The 14,425-nt window shown below is 35.6% G+C and overlaps 2 protein-coding genes across 8 annotated transcripts in view; one reads left to right on the top strand and one right to left on the bottom strand.

Moving 5' to 3' along the window:
- The window catches only part of CMSS1 (cms1 ribosomal small subunit homolog), a 220,715-nt gene that overhangs the window by 21,073 nt on the left and 185,217 nt on the right, over nucleotides 1-14,425 (top strand). The gene's annotated exons all lie outside the window — the stretch shown is intronic.
- The window catches only part of FILIP1L (filamin A interacting protein 1 like), a 186,863-nt gene that overhangs the window by 19,189 nt on the left and 153,249 nt on the right, over nucleotides 1-14,425 (bottom strand). The gene's annotated exons all lie outside the window — the stretch shown is intronic.

Below are 14,425 nucleotides of genomic sequence, written 5' to 3'. Positions count from 1 at the left end.
TTTGCAGATATGCCTCAGTGCAACCATGCTTTTACATGATTCTTGAAGGTTTTCAGGAGGATTTTCCAAAATTAGTTTTACAAATTTGTTAATACTCAGTCTTTTTTGGGATGCAACATAATTAGCAAGAGACTTGGGATAAGGTTGTGCATTTATTTATGTAAGATCCCAAGAAACCTCCAAATACCTCAACTTCTTAGGTTCTTTTGTAGACTTTTCTTTGTCAAGGAGGTGCTTATGGAGTTCGTCTAAAGTATGATTGGGTTTGGCCAGCACATATGCCTCCTTTCAATTACATTTTTCCTACAGCCAAGATAAATATATTCTGGTAGTAAACAAAAATCTGAAAAGCCTAGGATGAAGTAAGAAGTAGAATTTGTATGTTGTTCGTAAGAACAAAATCTTGTAGATCTGTAGATCTTGTGAAGGAAATTACTTGGTTATCAGGACTGTGCTTGTACAAAATGACTGTTTAAGCACCCGTTAAACCTGATTTTTTTCCCCCTCTGAAATATGATGACAGCTGTCTAGAAGTTGCTGCTGAAACATAGGATTCCTGTTCCACATTTGTCTGTGGTCACTATTTTGACCAAGTCATGTCCAAGTGATGAGTCTTTACAGCTTTCCACTGACAAGTTCCTGTTGCAGCCTCCCTTTTAGCTCAGGAAGAGCTTAGATAAGGGCCTCCTTTACACAGCTTTTAATTGGCTGTCAACTCATCGAAGGCATATATTCCTGGGCAATAGGCTGCCTCAGCAGCATCCCTTTGGAAGCAATGTAATTTTCCTGCACAGAGAGAGGAAGTCCTTGCCGTTGTACAACTGTCCGCCAGACTTGTCTGATTTAATAGTGATGTTGTATAGAAATCCATGACAATAAAATTTCCTATAACATCTTCATAGTACCTACTGCTTCTGAATGTAATGAAATGCTTTGTATGAAAAATTAACAGAATGGGAAGTAGCCATAAACATCGAAGACTTGAAGCAGTCACAAATTCTGTACAACAGTTAATTAACATAATCGGGGAAACATGAAAATGTAGAAATGGAGAGGGAGAGATTTGTGAAATGAGTTTGAAGGAATGCTACTGGTTGACAGAATAAATAAACGGGGGGAGGACTGCACCATCTCAAAGGCAGCTTTTTACTGTATTCATGGTATATGAACTTTTGTCCCCTTTTCACTGCTACTTTCAGTTCTAATTCTTTTTAGTGTAAAAATCTTTTTTCCCTCCCCACCCTTGTCTCTGAATGCTTTAGTAGTGAAGTTCAATTGATGATTTACCGTTGCCATAGCTATAAAACCATAACAGAAGCAAAACTAACAATTTCATTTGGAACGAACTCAGGTTTTGTGTGTGCATGAAGTTAAGACATATTCATATGGTTACTTGGACTTACCATCATTTGATTTATTTTAGCTTGCTTCACTGTAATTTATTTTTTTAAGGCAGATTTAGCTATGGTCATTAATACCTTAATCAGTGTTAATACCATAATGAGTGTTTTACCCAACATTTCCATATTAACTGGTTGATATCCCTCTGGCCAAATGAAACTCTAATGATCCAGCAAGTCATGTCTCTTAAATTGCTTTGGAAAGAAGCTCTTAAGCCAAATAGTAACAAACAATTGTAATTTTCATATAGAGATGCTGTATAAATTTTTTATGATTCAAATAAGATAATTGTGCATAAATAATGAATAAAATAAGTTGACAATCAAGTCAAGTCTGTGTTGTGTGGGCTATTTGAATGAAAGTTCCTATATTACTGGTACCTGGACTGTTGTGTAATGATTTTCAAGAGAGTCTGTTTCTTTGGTCATGCCAAAAGACTTTCTGTACTTAAAAATGATTCTTTCATTCAAAAGATAAAATGCAGTTTTAAGATTCAAACAGACTCACAAGAAAATATTTCTAATGACTGAGATCTATTTCGTTTTAAAAAAATACTTCTATAAAATCACTTGATTGAAGTTAAGAGCATAGCGCAGCAACTGGTAATTAAAGGATTTTAATGTGTTTCCAGAAAGAAAAAAGGAATGTAATGAACATGATATGTTTTTCGATACTGTGTCATTAAGTTTTTTCACTTGCTTTCGATAACTATATGCTTAGTCATATATTTCTATATAGCAAATACCCTCAACACTGCTGAATAGATAGTGATTTCTTGGATACAGATTGATATTGCAAGAAGTCAGCTGGGAGTCTCTTAATATTTGCAAATAATTTTCCTTGGCTGCTGGGTTCCTATTTCATGGTTCAGTAGGTCACAGTTACTGTGTCTGCACATATGCACTTAAGAATGGAAAAGGATCCTAAAATGTTTGGGGGTGGGGGGTGTTGGTGTTTGCGTGTATTCTTAAATTAATTGCTTAAATTTGGTCAGGGCTTTTTTTGGAATCTGAGTTCTGTGGGTCAGTGCCTGGCTATGTATATTATCTGAATTAAGAAGTCTCATGCTTGAAGAAGTGCTTTAACTGATAATAGCACTTAGTGACTTCGGTGACATGGTGAAAGTACTTTGTGTTAACTTCATCCAGAATACTGTCTTCCTGAAGAACAGTATCCAGAGTATCTGAGAGAGCAATTTTACTGAAAATGTGCAAAGGTCAGAAAAGTTGGCTTGAATAAATAATATGTTTTTAAAAAAGAACAGCATTCCCCTATCCAATAAAATATTTTTCTCATTTTCTTTGCCAGCTAAATTTAATGATCACGTAATTTTATATTAGGCAAAGGTAGGTATGTCATTTAGACAAAGCTTTTACACAACTCTAAGCAGTTGACTTCACAGGACTACAACAACCCTTTCTGAATTGAGGCCAGCAAAAAACAGACATTGAAAATTGTTTTTATGAACCTGACTGATAGGTAGTTAAAGAGAGTCAGGGCAGTGTCTTATTACTTCAGAGCTTCTGTTATAAATTATTGCTTTATTGTGGCTTAATATTATACTTATTTGCAATACCAGTTAACTGCCCCTTTATTTCCTGGAAGAAATTGTATTTCTCAGCTCTCCTGTGTTCATTGTAGTTGTTTCCCTCAGTATGCAGGCTACAGCTTCTTGGTGTTAATGCCATGCATTCAATTGTGTTGTCTTGTTTTTCCTCATTTTTTCTAAGTGAATATAGCTTCAGCTACACTACATTATATTTGGCAACATAACGACTGTATTCTCTACAACATTTGAAGACTCCCATAACAGTTCATTGTCCTGGTGTCATGTCATAACATTTTGCCTTTAAGAGGGACTTTCCATTTTCCTGGGATGACCATTATATGGAGATTGTTTAATTTATGTTTATTCTAAGGGGGAGACTTTTCCTTTGAGTTTCACAGAAACCAAAGTATGGAAGCTGAGATTGCAACACTCTTGTTTTTTAATTTTTTTTGGTTTGTTCTGGAATGAATTGTTATTCTTTGAATAATAAGAATAAAAATGATTATTTTTTGTTTGTTTGTTTAAGCAATGTTGTTGTGGCAACTTTAGAAAAGGTTGTCTTCTAAGGATGCAAGTTAAATAGACGATGGTTTGTAAAGGTTAGCTTTTGTCCTTCCTCTCACTGAAGTGTTACAGAGTTTTTAATGTACATATTGTATATATCTGTATCAGACCATTCTGCAGAAATGATTGTGAATTTTAATTTCTGTGATTCTTTTTTTTTTAAATCATGAAAATACATATTTTTAAATAGGTCATGATCTTCACCCTTCCCCAGATGTAAAATGTGGTTTGCAAGAGGTTCTACAGGTTATTATACGAGGGAGACTTCTAAAGTTTTTGGACATATGCTTGAATTTCCCCTGGTACAAAGCAAATAAAAGCTTTAAGCTGAAAGCTTTTAAATGTGGATGAAGTTATGCCTCTTCCTTTGAGGCACTCTTCCCAGTTAGCAATAAGACATGGTCTGGCCTTTAATAAGAGAAGAAACATGCTTCATCATTTCTGGTAAATCTTACAAGTTGTTGTAATTTTTTTACACCAGTGCAGTTACATATTTATTTTTGTAAGAAAGCCAGTCTGTGCCTTCCACAGTTCATTGAAACAAAATTTGTGTTTGTTAAAGTATTTCTGGTTTTGAGGTGGCTATGCATTTTTAAATTTTTTTCTTTTTCTTTGACTACAGTTCTTTTTATCGACGTGCAGTTTCTATGAAGACATATGTTACAGCTTTTTCTCTGGCTCTCTATTATCTTTATTAATGCTTCTTTTTCCCTGTCATAAAGAAAGTCAAAAGCTTTTGAAATTACAGCAGCAACAACATACCATAGCTGTTGTGTAATCTGCTGCCTTCATCTGAATCAGTCAGCACTTCCCAACAGAATGTGATACTTATTTTTAAATTTGTTTTCCATTACATTAATTTACGCCTGTAAATTACAAAGATTTCGTTTATGCTAGGATGCAAACCTCCACAAAGGGTGTCTCAACTGCAAGAGACTGCAAGGCAAATTTCCCAATAAGGAAATTTATTTTATAAAATTAGGACTTTTAATGAGGGGGGTGTGAGTACTGTCACAAAGTAATTATCGTTTTATCTGATGCTTAAAATGCTGACTTGCTTTATAAGTCTTAATAAAAGTCATAGAAGATGAATGGTATTGCCAGTTCTAGGTTAACAGGCAAAATTTTGCATGGATAACCAGATGTATTTAGCTGTCATGTTGAGTAAACATGTGTAGATAATACATGCTTTGAAAAATTAATTATTCTGGAACACTGATGTTGTTTATCACCATGATTTCACAACTGCTAAGCTGCTGAATATTCTTACTGGTGATATAGGGATATTTGCACTCATAAATGTTATGAAATCCTGGGTAAATTTGGTGATAGAAGATAGTGTGATAAACTTTTAACAAATTCATACTAGTTAATTTAGGATTTAAGACCGGATTAACTTCCAGTTCAAGTAATTTTACATCAGCACTAAAATTTAGTTTTGTTTTATTATGAATCCTCAGTGTAAGAAAAAAAAATTTCTATCTTGAATTACATTCTTTCCTTATCTAGATATTCTTGAAAGTCACCTATCAAAACATCAGTCTTGTGTAAAAAGCATTAATGCTTTCTGTGACAGTAAGGACTTGAATGTCAATGTGATAATTATTAATTCTGATGTTCATTTCTAACCTTCTAAAGACAGCCATCTCCAGTGTTTGAGATTATGACAGGGAGATGGGAGTGGGATTTTTAGGTTGGAATGAAGAAGATGCTGTCCTATTAAATTGTTGGCAGGTTTTTGGTTTGTTTTTTGACTTGACTGCTTATCCTGAAAACATTTTAAATTAACACTAACCTAAGAATACCACAATATTAATGAGCTTTACTTGAAGTTAGCCTTAAAAACTCTGGGTCCCAGCATTCAGCTTATTAGAAAATATGGCACAATGAATTGTGAGCTCGACTCTGATGTGTCACTGCTTTTGAGATGCACTCTGCTTTCTTCTTTCCTCTTTCTAGATTTAACAGCTATTTCAGGTATTCTTTTGAAAGAATATCACTATCTATTACTGTTGGCATTTCGATGCCATATGATTGTGCACACAGCATGACTTAATTCTCTTCTGTTCTGAATCTAAATACCTCAATAAGCTAAATAGCTCACAGGAACAGCACTTAGGTTTTGTTAGTAATTCAGGATTTTTTTTAATACTACCATAGTGCATATTCACCACCTTCTCCTTTCTCCCCCATCTCTCTCAATGTCTGCCACCATACTGCCTGTAAAGTCAGAAATAAAGCCAGTAATTTCAGAGGCAACACCAGAATTTGGAACTCTTCAAATTTGCGTCAGCCAGCAAATTATAGTTTTGCAGATGGAAACCTTTCTGAAGGAAATGGAAAGATGAACCACAAGAGATGTGGTATAGGGGTCAAAGCAACAAGAATGAGGCAGAACTTTTCAGTTATTAATCCAGGTCCTGCTTCTGTCTTGTCTTCATCTTTAACAAGTTAAATTTTGTGCCTGATCCTCGGATTTATTAAAATGGAAAAAGAGTGTTAACTTACTGTAACAGATTTTGAGAATTATTATTAATTTAAGTAGGTTTTAAGTGCAGTAATTACACAAAATTAATCAAGACAACTACTGGTTTTTATAATTTGTGATTTTTAAACAACAGTGTCATCAAAATGATTGCATTTGATATTTGATGTTACATGCTAACAAGTTAAATTGATGGAAGAAAATGTGTGTCTTTATGAGCCTGAGTTTTGTTTTAAGTGTATACTTTAAGAGTTATTCCTAATAGAATGTTATTGCTTGACCACAGCTACTGAGCTGGTTTTAAAATCACCAGTTTGATAATACTGCAGAGATAAACAGGTCAGGGCTTAATCCACCCCTTACCTGTGGGCAGGTGAATGGGTTTGCATTTTCTATTCCGTGTCAGTACTAGGAATTGATAACGTTGCAGCCTCCTGCTAGATTTACCAAGTGAAAACATAACATGAAAACATGTTACAGGAGTTAACTTAGCTCCTGAAAAGTGTCCTGTGGAGCCCTGCCTATCTTCACCCACACTCCCCATGGAAAGATTAGGCACAAGCAAGGGAGTGCAGCTTGCCCAAGTTGTGGGTAGTTCTGGTGAGGCTGCTACTAGACTGGCTATCCCAGCCATGTGTGTTTGGTTTGTGTAAGACAAATACTACCTTGCTGTTGCTTCTATGCTGTGTTTACTGTTGATGGAAGGGTAAAATCTGGACGTGTGGGTTTTTGCCTTGGCTATTTACTCTGCATTCTTCAGTTGATTGGGGAGTTTGCTGAAGTTCTGATTCTCTGAATGAGTCAGTTCCTTCAGCTCAGTGTAAGTTTGTAGTCCTTAAGTAATATTTTTATGCTTCAATTTAATTATACTGTATTATTATATTAAGAGAACAGCCTGAGTTTTCTTTAAGCAAATCCTGTGATTTTTTTTTTTTTTTTTTTTTTTATTATTCTGTATGTAACATCATAGTGTGTAGGTTCATGGAATGTTTTTAGGGGCAGGAAAATAGGTGCTGTATGAGGCACCTGAGGTAGTGCTGGTGCTGCTGTCTTGACCAGAATTGGGCACAATTGTGCAAGAATCTAATTTATAAAAACTTTTTTTAACTTCAATTAGTTAATATTTTTGGTATGACAGAAAATGGCTCTCAGCCACATCATGTTACTCAGAGGAGACCAGTTAGTTTTAAATGTCATTTTCCCATAACATTTGTGCAGGAACTGGATGTTCTCTAAAACAAATTTAACACACATTTTATATAAAAATAAATGTCTGGGGCTGCATTTTCATCCATGGGCAGAGTAGGCATTGTGCCTATCTTTAATGCAAACCATGGCCTTATATTATCAGTCATCAGCAGTGGTAAAATTTAGAACTTTCCATACTGCCATGCTAACTTCTTCTTTTGAACTGAAGGCATCCTACTCATGCTGCCAGCCCTGGATAAGCTGCTCAGTGGCCACTTGCTTCTAGACAGGTGGAACTTATCTGCAAACTTTATTATGCACTCTTCATGCTCAGTGTACGAGAATTTATGTGCTAAAATTGTGATTTAAACGACATATATTAAACATGTTAAGTTAAATAAAGATACTTTAGTACTGAATGGCACTGTTACGGAAGACTGAGAGTTTGCCATTATTTGTGGGAATGAGGCTGGTTGTAAACAATTAGACAAACATTCCTCAGAAATTATACAGGGGGTGTCACTGCTTTGCAGGAGGATTCAAATTCCATTACTTCTTCCGAGTTCTGTTCTGTTCATACCCATAAATCTTTGTTATATACATACATCCTCAGACAAAAGTAAGTAAGCAAGCCCTTTTTCTGGTATGCTTATTTCCTGAAGAAGTGTGTTTAATAAACACTGAGTGCTTGAAACTGGGCTTGGGTGGCACTCCATTTCTTCTTTTGTCAGAAAGATTAAATCTTAATTGTTACTGCAAATTTAGCTTGCCGTATTTAAATTTTCCTTTATGCTAAGCTGCATGAAGCAGTGTAGTTGAGGCTTTTATCAGGTTTGCTAATACAGTTGCAACTTTTTCTGGTAGCCAAGACTGTAAGTAATAATGCTAACAGCAATAGTGCTAAAATCAAACAGAAGTTTCATTTTGAAGCTAAATATGCATTTTTTCTCATAGACTTGATAATGTGAGGGTGTCCATTTTCTCTAAGCACTTCATGTTGGAGGCACAGGTAAGAGAGATGGTAGCAATGCATTGTGGCAGGGTCAATTAGCTAAACTTCAAAGCTACAGGTGATGAAGAATCCTGCTAGTTTGCTGGTCGGCACTCTGGGACCTTCAGAAATTGTATTGGAACCTTTTCTTACGCATTACAAATTGCTTCTGGGTACAGTTCTAGGTACTGAACCGCTACAGCTCTGGTGACTTAGCAACCTGGCAGATAATTCATCTTCTTGCTGTCTATTGTAAACCTGCTAAATGTTAGGAAGTTGTATTTTCTTTTCTCCCAGTACGTCTCTGGCCACATAGACCTGGGAGCACTTGGTGAATTATCTAAAGGTACAATTTCAAATGCATGTTTAGTCTAAAACATGTTAATCCTGAGCAAAGGTGCTCTGGTTTAGCATTTAAGTTTACATGATTTCTTCAAACCAATCCTCTTCAAAGAGGGCTAACACATTGTTTTAGACTACAGGACAGGAAGCTACACTGGAGACCTAAAGATGATAGTTTGAGAATTTTTTAAATGGTTACAGTTTTAACCAAAGTTTACTTCACATGTTTAATTCACAGTTCAATAGCAAATGATAGTTAAAGTAGCTTCTTCACCTGTGATGAATTGTTTAACTGAAGAACATCTTTTACTCTCAGGTCTGTTGATGATGATGTCTTGAAGTAGGATTTTTCCATTTCTGTGCAGCCTTGGTTGTTCACTGTGTTAAAGATCACATACCATGCTTTAGAGTAAAAGAAATTGGATCCTTTAGTCCTATGTCCACTCAGAGTGCCATTAGCAGTGTTTAGGATGATTGTGGTGTTTTGGGTTTTTTAGCTACTTGCTTGTGTGTTCAGCAGCTGGAGTAATGTCCTTGCTTTGTAAAAGAAATGTTTCTCTATTTTATAGGGGAAAAAGCCCTAAATCGTTGAGATGAAAAAAAAAATGGATTTCACTAGTTCTAGCATTTCTGTGATCAGTGATTTCTTAAACTCTTTTAAAATTGGTCAGAGCAGTCTTCCTAAAGCCAAGAGAGATACTTACTTTTTCCATCTTTAGTTGTTTTCCAGTATTCTTTGCCTTTCAAAAGCTGTCATAGTAAAAGGTTTTTTTAGGAAAGTGCATGGTCACGTGCATGTATGCTTCCCTTCTCTCTTCATATGAAGACTTCGTGTTCCTTGTTCTTTAAGGAACTGTGAATTCAGTTGAACATTTTGCGTCCAGTTAGTGTACCCCAAACTGATTTATAACTCGGTATCATTATGTGACATCTGGATACATGCCCTACGTGATCTTTCCTTGCCTCTTGGCTGATATTCAGGTTATAGTTTCTTGTTTCAGATGTCACTGAAAATGAAGGAGCTGTAGCATGCTTTCATGTACAGTATGTTTCTGATATATTTCAGCTTTTATCATTAATTTATAATGTGGTTTCAAATAAGAGTTCTCTCTAGACAGAACTTGCAAGTAGTTTAGTTAATTGCTTTAATCTAGATATATGAGAGGATTATAAAATGTCTCCAATGTCAATTTCTTCCCACCCAGTTAATCCTGACTGAAATAGAGAAATTTTGCTCTTTACGGGGATGACAGTAATCCTACAGAGCTCTAGGTGGTGGGTGGGAACAAAGCAGGGGCAAGAAGACCCTTTCCAAAGTAGCTGCTCCTTTTTATGCCAGGGTGCATGTTCCTCCCTCCTCCTTTGTGTGGGTTAGTATGTAAGCCTGACTATTCCTGTCAGCTGTTGTCTGCCGCTTTCCCAGAAGGGAACCAATGTGTCAATCTCCCAGCACAAGCCTAAGCATTCTCCACCGGTTGGTGTCGTCCCCGCACCACCCTCGTAGGCAGCTATTTGTCATCTGGAATTGGCCTCTAGTGAAGCTGTACTTGCTGACTTCACTGCAGAGGCTTTCATCCCCCCCTGCTCAGCTTACTTATATGCATACAAATGAACATGCTCATTTATAGAGTAGATATTTCTTTAGAAACACAGATTTTAGAGGTTTTTAGGGCTGCCAAGGTTTCTGGTGGCCTTTTCATTGAAGACAATTCAGTATTTAGTTTGGGAATTTAGATTTTGGCTGCTAATTAAAAAACTTTTCTCTTTACATGAAAGAGTATGTAGTAGTATTTTGCTAGTTAAGAAAAATATTTCAGATTTAAGCATTAACACTTGAGCACTGATTTTTTTTCCACACCTTCTTACATCCAGGTTAGTGTGTTCAATACTGGATTTCATATATTTAGATTAGGGATTGGCTGCCCCAAATGTGGTGTTGTTACACCATCAGGTTCAAGTGACCAATATAAATCACTTTCCATATTTTGGTATGGATATTTTTTTGGTAACAGATCTTCCGAGGTGTAGAATGTGCTTGACCAGGGAGTAGCATTTTAAAGTTGAAAACCGAAACAACTGTGGCATTTATTAGGCTTCTTCTGAACCTCTTTGTGGCTAAGTAGAATAGAATCATGTTTGAGAATGTGATGGATGACATTAGTTTCAGGTAGGCCAAACTTACTTGTGATAAAATTTCCAAGTTTTGTTCATAGTTAGGCTTAATGACTGAAAGCTTTATAAATTGTACCAAAAAGAGATTAAATCCATTGAAAGCTGACAGAATTCAGTCAGTTTAAACTTAGCTCTTAGATAGTTTTGTCCAATGTATAATTAAAATGTGAGTTTTATGAGTGCATTACTTTCTATTTTTAAGCAACCAGTTTTATGTGGTTTTTTTATGGCAGTAGCATCATGCTGCTTCATTTCAGTTTTTAAAATTTTTCTTCATTCTCTTACTCTGTCATTGCGATAGTTGCTATGCAAACACTAGATAAGCTTTGTGTCTCTAATAATAAAAGACAAAGTTTTAGACCCGCTGTCTGCAATGAATTTTAATCAAAATGCTTTGAATATTAGGTGTAAGGCAGATTTTAAGAACTCTATCCATCATTGAAGTGCAATTGCTGTGTTCCTTCCCAGGCCTTTGGAAATCTATAAAGGATTAATGAAATCTGATGTATTGATTCACATCCCTGACATTGTATGCAAGATGAGTGTTTTTTAATCAAGAGTGGACTTTTTCCTACCCAGGTTTTCAGTCATGTTCACTAGAGCTTTGTGTACCCTGCCTGATGTATGTATGTAAAACTTTGGGAAGTTTGGATGTGAGCAGTTAAATGGTTGTGGGCTCTGGTTTCTCAGCTTCTTTAAGCATGCAGCATGAAGCAGAATGGCTCAAGTTCTGCTGCTCTGCCACTCTCTGGTGGTCACCTGCCAAGCCTGAGGCTGAAGTCAAGCAGCTGTGTTACATCATCATCATGTTCTCGATGACCTGCAGCAGCAGGCGTGACTTGTGCAACAGGCAAAAAGTGCATGCATTTATCAGCTTGAATGACCAAGGTTATGGTTTTGAGTTGTGTGGAGTTGCGTAGCAAGGTTGGGTTGAACTTTCATCACAAATATTTCCATATTGCTTTTAAAGGAGGGTTCTGTGATAATGTTGCTGGGTGTTCAGCCAGCATTCATTGTCTGCATGAGCATTCACCTCTTCACAGTCACATCAGCTCTGGTGAGGAACACTTGCTTTGGGAGGTGTTTTTCATACTGTTTTTAACTGATGGCTATAGACTGTCTCAGAAAATCTTCAAATACATTCTGCTAGAAACTGTGAACACTCTGGAGCAGTGAGCTGTAACTACCTGAGAGTGATCCATTGGTTTATTGGTGTGAGTTCAGCTACTGAACTTCAGGAACATCATGGTGCACTGGAAATGCAATCAAAGTGATTTTTGACACAGTGATTTTGCTGACAGAAAACACAGCAAACCTCAAAATCAGCATAATGTACTAAGAGATGTCGAAGTGTCCATTACTTCACCTAAATCACAAGACTGGGCACCATATTTAGAATTTTTCATCAGTGACTTTTTACCTTCTTGGAGCTGAGCAATAGAGTTTAGTGAATGGTTTAACTAACCAAGCTTTCAACTACATCAAGAAGCTCAACCTAAACCCTAAGGGTGCCATGACAGAATCTATTCAGTATGAAAGAAAAATCCTAAGCAATTAAAAATTATTGCTAAGATGCAGTTTCTAAGTTCAAATCAACTTGGTGACAAGATAAAGTGTTGAGGTAAACTATTAATGAGACAGAACTACAGTTTTATACAATGGTTTTGAAAGATATGTCCTCCTACATTATAAACGCATTAGGATTCTCTGACATAGATACTTTAATTGCTTTTTAAATGAACTTTATTCAGGTAGTACCACACCCAGGATTTGAGAACAGCTGCTAATAGGAAAAGTCCAGAGGAGCTGTAGTTGCTCAGTTGCCCATGCCAAACTATATGTGATAAAGAATTTGTCCTAAAGAAAAGTAGCAGTCTTTTAAGATCTGCCACAGAGGGGAAGCACTGGGAGTAAAATGAAACTTTTTTTAAAATACCATGACAAGTGCAAAATTGGTAATTCATCATAGTAGTAGGTAAATAGTATGAAAATTCTGTTGCTCAGCACAAATCAAGAAATAATTTGATTTTACTAATACTGGGGAATAGAAACTATCCCTTGTCTTCTGGATCAAATATCTAAAAATTCTGGTGTCAGCAAATGTTTGTTAGTGGAGGAAAAGGAAGTGATGGGAAAGGAACAAAGGGTCGATGCAGTTTGATAGGAAGCTGACTTTCATTTTTGGAGGATATATTTGTTGTTAAAATGTTTTCACACTGGATGCTGTGAAAAATTACTATAAAAAGAAATTTAGATGAAGAAATTACAATTGTTTAAGACTGAGTTGCATGATGATTCTTTTCTTTCACTGTATTCTTTTACTTTTAATTAACAGGAGCTAACATTTTAATCACTTAAAATTAGGAATACCTATCAATTAATGCCCAAAACATGTTAAGAAATCTGATATAATACAGTAGTGTAATACAGAGGTGATGGGGGAGAAAAACAGCAAAGAGACAGTTTAATCATTATTCCTTCGTCTAATTATTTTGGAGTTTTACCAGTATAAATGAGAGCAAAACTGGTCCTGTAAGTATTAAGTGAAGAATATTTTCCCTTTTAATCTGAGGAAGACAGACTATGGGAAGTAGAGTTCTGGCTTTTGACAGATGTTATAATTTGTTTTAGGCTAGCAGTATTCAGAGTACAGATGGTACTTAAGATACTGCTAGAGCTGTAATTAGTGAAAGAAGTCACCCTTCTTTGTTGGATTTGGAGCAGCTGAAATTGTCTCTTACCTATGGGGAGACTTTTAAAATTTTCTACTTTTGTCAAATTTATTGGTTTTGTAGTATTCCTGTTTATATTTTTTCTTTGCCATATTGTTGTCTTTTGACTTCTTCAGCTCATCCTTTCTACTCAGACATATTTTTTGAAGACTGTCACTTAACTTTGGTTCCTAACACATTTGTTCATAATATAGCTAAGTTTTCTACTTTATAACTTGACACTGGATATTTAGAAAACTAAATAATCATTTTAAAACTGTGAGGACTCTGTAGATATGACAGAATAGCGAGCAGAAAACTTTTTAGGGGGCTCATTGGTTTTGTACTGTGAAATTACATTTGTTCTGGTTGCTAGGATTCTTTTCATTCTATACATACACTATACAGTGCCCTCTTCTCTGATTCTCTCAACAGAGGTATAAACTTTGCTTGTTACAAAAAGGAACATGTTGGAAACATGGATGTGACTTTTATCTTTTATTTTTGCCAGGTTAATAATACACAAATACCTGAATTATCTTCAAAGTGAAAAGTCACTTTACATATACATTTTTAGAAGCATGTTGAAAATAACTGCTTCATATTTTCTCCATGTTTAAAGACAAAAAAAGTTATGAAAAAATCCACACAAGATAATTTGGCTCAGCCTCTAAATCTGCATATGCATGATACTACGACAATGCATATGTTAGTACCAGCTTTGATTTTTCCCAAATATATAATTGAACGAGGATTTTGCAGGATTTAAAACATCAAATAGACGGAAAAATAACCCTTACTTCTCTCCTAAAAGTGCATTTATTTTTGTATTAAGAAAATGGAGAACATACCACAGAAACATTTTTTACCTCTTAGAGGAGTTCGAATTTAAAGGTCTTAAAGTCTAACTTACCTAACATTTTAAATTACACATAGGACTCTAAAGAGCAGTGCTCGGTAGTTCCAATTTGCAAGTAGGACAGTACAATTGACTTAATTGCTGTTGTTCCTACGAACAAAGA

The sequence above is a fragment of the Sturnus vulgaris genome, chromosome 2 (assembly GCF_052056855.1).
Source record: "Sturnus vulgaris isolate bStuVul1 chromosome 2, bStuVul1.hap1, whole genome shotgun sequence".
Classification (NCBI taxonomy): domain Eukaryota; kingdom Metazoa; phylum Chordata; class Aves; order Passeriformes; family Sturnidae; genus Sturnus; species Sturnus vulgaris.
Note: the sequence above shows the minus strand (reverse complement) of the source record. Positions and strands in the feature narration are given on the sequence as shown.